The 4851-nt window shown below is 39.4% G+C and overlaps 1 protein-coding gene across 3 annotated transcripts in view; it reads right to left on the bottom strand.

Moving 5' to 3' along the window:
• KCNH7 (potassium voltage-gated channel subfamily H member 7) overlaps nucleotides 1-4851 on the bottom strand; it is a 508611-nt gene that overhangs the window by 432840 nt on the left and 70920 nt on the right. The gene's annotated exons all lie outside the window — the stretch shown is intronic.

The following is a 4851-nucleotide window of genomic DNA, read 5'->3' as shown; positions in this document are numbered from 1 at the left end:
TTTTAATATGGATCAAGTATTTATGAGGTAGGCCTTAGAGATTAGCCTAAGATCTTCAACATCACACCTGATGAATGAAGAAACTGTGGCTGATGCTTAGAAACTACTGGGAACAGACAGTAGAGTCAGCACTGATGTGATAACTATTGAAGTAGGAATTTCACATAGTAAGCATGCTTTATTATAAGAGACTATCTTGGCATCAGAAAGTTGTGAGCTTCGTGAGGTAGAAGAGAATTTAATGAAGATCAACTATCAGTCTTTTTTGTTTTTCTTCAATTATCTGGTATAGTTTATGATATATTATAAAAATGGCATCCTACACACATTCAGTTTTTTTTTCATTTATACCTACAAATATGTATATACATTTACTTAAATGATTGATTTCGCTCAGAACTGATTTCAGTTTCTTATTGTTTTCTAACAGTAGCTGTGGTGTTCCGTTCTGCTGTATGTCGGGTGGAAGTGAGTTAGAACGGACTTGACGAAACCTAACAATAACAACAGTAGTTGCAGTTTAGGGGCATGGCACATGTAGTTGGTTATGAATTGAACTGCTAGCCACAGGGTCAGCAGTTTGAAGCCATCAGCTGCTCCCTGGGAAAAGCATAAGGTTTTCTGTTCCTACAAAGACTTATAATCTTGGCAATGGTTTAGGCCTGTTTTTAGCCAGCAATATAAATATAGAAAAATGACTATCAGAGGTACATCCTGAAGGAATGCAAGAAATAAAATGTAATCATTTCTGACTGAAGTTAACATTCAATATGATTTAATATCAATTTTTCCAAACCTAGATATGTGCCTGGCTAGATGATAAGCATTGGGCTGCTGCCTGCAAGATTCAACGTTACCTCTGGAGAAAGCTGAGGCTGTCTGTTCCTGTAAAGACTTACAGCTTCAGAACCCCTACACAGAATTGACTCCATAGCAGCAGTCTTATGTTGATGGCAGTGTGTGTTAGGGATGTATGTGACAACATAAGTCTGCACAGGTTGTTGCCTGGAATTCAGGTTGTTGCCTAGATGTTCAGCCTGGAATCAGATGAGGATATAGAATAAGGGATATCATTGCTGTCGTCAGAGAGATCTTGTCTGAAAGCCAAGCAAACCAGAAAGAGGTTTACTTGTGTTTTATTGGCTATACTAAGACATTCGATCGCTTGAACCATAACGAACTGCAGATAGCCTTGAGAAGAATGAGAATCCTAGAAGGCTATCCACAGTTCGTTATGGTTGAAGATCATGGACTACAACTCAATGTGAAGAAAACACAAATCCTCACTACTGTACCAGTAGGTAGCATCAAGATTGTGGTAGTTACATAATCTGGTGTCAATTTGGAACTTGAGAGGAGAAAGAGTGAAGGGGTGGAGGCTAGTCTGTCTAGGGTCGTAGTCAGTGAGGCCTCTGTGTGGGCATGACCTTCTCCTGAGAATTCTGGAAACTTCTGTATTCCCTCCTTGGAGGTGGGAGATATTTTTCTCTCTGCTCACTCCCTGCGAGATGCTCTACTGACAAGACACATAGTACTATGCCCTGGGAGCCGTAGAAGCCCCGTAGAGACCCCTGCCAGTGCTGAGATGCTTATAAAGCCACTGGATCCACGACTTCCAATTTACTGGCCTATGATCCTCCTGCATTCAGCATCACTGCATGTATTTCATCAGTCTGAAGAGGACTTTATAGATTGATATCTGACATATGGGCTAATATTGGACTTATGGACTTGATCTGGACTGGGCTGGGATGTTTTCTCAATATTCAATTGTTCTTGTATATAAACTTCTTTCTTATACACATATACGTGTATGAATTTGTTTCTCTACTCTACCCGGACTAACATAATTTTAAATGGAGAAGAAATGGAAGTTGTCAAAGATTTCATCTTGCTTGGATCCTCATGGAAGCAGCAGTCAAAAGCTCAAAGATGCACAAGACCTCTTTAATGTGTTGACAAGTGAGGCCTAAAGTATGGCTTATCCAAGCCATGCCATTTTCAATTGTCTCATATATATGTGAAAGTTGGATATTGAATAAGGAAGACTGAAGAAGAACCAGTGCATTATGATGCTTGTGAAGAATATTGAACTTACCACAGAGAGCCTCAAGAAAAAATAAATCTGACTTGGAAGAAGTACAACCAGAGTGCTCCTTAAAACAAAGATGGTACGACTTTGTCTCAAGTACTTTGGACTTGCTGCCAGGAGACACCGGTCCCTGGAGAATGACCTCGTGCTTGGTAAAGTAGATGGGTGGCAAAAAAAAGGAAGGCCCTTGAGAAGATGGATGGGCACAGTGGATTAACAATGGGCTCCACCATACGTCCTGACAGAGATGCTCTAGCTGGAACCAACCCTGTTAAAATGTGTTTGCTGTAAAAAATTTTAAGTAACATAGTTTTAAAAAGAATTGTAACTCGTTGGACCAGTTATTAAAACATGCTTAAGTTTGTCAGTAAGTGAAACTGTGGGGCGTGGTTCATGAGTAAACACATTAGCTGCTCTGGGGGGGGAAGGCCATGGCAGTCTGTTTCGGTAAAGATTTCCATAGCTGATGTGTTTGAAGCAACAACCGTTATGCAACCAGGGCCCGCTACCAGATACGAAAACCTCTTAAAATGTTTTTCCAAGTTTTATTTTGTCCCACTGACATGATTTTTTGTTGTCTGTTTGTTTGTTTTGCCGTTAGAAAGTCTACTTCACGGTTCTGGGGATTTTAAAGTCAACAAGTGCCGTGCAATACATATAGAATACTATAGGATGCTTCCTGTATTTCTTTATTATATTGAATGATTAACTTAAATACTACCTTAAGAGAATAAGCAATTAATAAAATGAAAGTTTATTACAAAAAGAGATATGAAAGTAAATGGAGCTACTGTTGATTGATTAATCACGGCAAAACTTTGTGAAGACATTAAAATTGGAATGACGTGACTAGAATTTTACTTCTTTGGGGCAGGTTTTCTGGAGCTGGGTTAATATCCATAAACTGCACTTTTATGTTGTATCGTGTGGTGAAAACAACAATATTTAAGATATAGATAGCATCACCATTTACCTGTGAGGTCAAACTTGTTCTTTTATTCAACTCGATTATAACTGTGGAATCTGCAGCTTACAGACATCATTCAGTCATACCACGTTTGGTTCATCAGTATTGACCAGAGGGGAAAATGGAAAGAAAAGGCATAGATGAGAGGGGCGTCATTTCTTTGTCAAGTAGAGAAGGAGAGAGGCCAACAGTCTTCGAAGGAGGATATAAAAGTTAGGAATCAAGGAACCTGGTGCTCTACAAGCACTGGCAGGGCTGGCAGCCCTTTTCAGCCACATGGTCAAAAACAAATCTTTCGCTGTTGCAAGGTGCCAAGTTCACTGTGGTGTCTCATGTGCAGTCAAGTAACCAAGCACCATTTCTCTCCATGGACAGTCTGCTCTGATGCACGGACTAAAGGAATAGATGCAGGGATGAAGAAGGAAGGGTTGGGTAGCTTTAAAGGGAGAGCTTTTGCACAGGGTTCTATGGTTGCTATAGTAACAGCTTCTTTTGTTTGTACATAGCCAGAGCAGCTGTTTTCTCTGGTTTCTGGTGGCAGGGATATTATGGAAGTAACTGGTAGGCAAAGGAACACCATTCGGACCATGAAAAATACGGTCTGTGGTTAGATTATTGGTGTTTATCTAGGCTTTGTTTTTCACTAGGGCTAAATGTTGGTAACGATCTTTTGAAACACGGCAGTGCATAATCAGGAAAGACCTAGGGATGCTGTGAGCTCCAAGGCGTTTTATGCTAACTTGAACCACAGACCGCTACAGTCTTGTGCCCTTAACACTTTAAACCTATTTTCTTTCTATCTGGTGTACAAACAAGCCATATTGCAAGCTCCCCAGGGCTCATCAAAGGAAAATGCCCCTTCCAAGCGCCCACAAATCCCTGTACACCTTTCAAAATCCTAATTAATTTCTCTAATTAGACCTTTTTTCTGGCTGAAACCATTTGCATGGTTGAATTGCTGCATAAAAGTGAATTTAATATTCATAAACTCATAATATCCATTGACTTAATACTTCTGTTATCCACATACTGCTATTTCAATCAGGCCATTAGGATCTTCTATACCTTACTAAGAAAGCCAATTTGAAGTAAGAGTTGTATAAAAATAGGATTTTACGTTTTAAAGGACAAATCGCGTTGATTCTGACTCATAGTCATCCCATATGATAGTACACTTGCCCCATTCTTAAGCTGGCATCTTAAGAGTATCATCAAACAATTCAAAAGTAGGAATCCTCTCCTTGTCTTTGGACTCCAAATCTCTCCTTTAGTAATTTATAATTTACTAAAATAATGAAAACCTCTTAGATTCTAAAATATTATGTAAATAAATAGATGCATGTATATGAGACCCAGTAGTGGTGTTCCTGAATTTTAGATTTTAATAAATATGGTTTCATTTTTAAACAAAAGTCAAGTTTTCCACACCCAATGCAGCTTGTGGTCTTGAACCACCAACCTTTTGGAGAGCAGCCAGGCATTTTATCATTGTGGTACCAGGGCTTCTTACACACAAACATATATACACACAACAAACTATATATGCATATATCAAAACCAAACCAAACTCACTGCTATCCAGTTGATGCTGACTCACAGTGACCCACTACGGCAGGGTAGAACTGCTTCTGATAGTTTCCAAGACTGTAACTGTTTACAAGGTTAGAATGCCAAGTCTTTCTCCCAAGGAGCAGCTGGTGGTTTCGAACTAAACACCTTGCTGATCGCCGGCTAGCCCATAACCAGTATGCCACCTACATATACATATACAATCCTATGTAAAATATAAATA

Source organism: Echinops telfairi, unplaced genomic scaffold, assembly GCF_000313985.2.
Source record: "Echinops telfairi isolate 266 unplaced genomic scaffold, ASM31398v2 ScPeMD7_4;HRSCAF=17, whole genome shotgun sequence".
In the NCBI taxonomy this organism is placed as follows: domain Eukaryota; kingdom Metazoa; phylum Chordata; class Mammalia; order Afrosoricida; family Tenrecidae; genus Echinops; species Echinops telfairi.
This window is presented reverse-complemented; position numbering and strand designations above follow the sequence as displayed.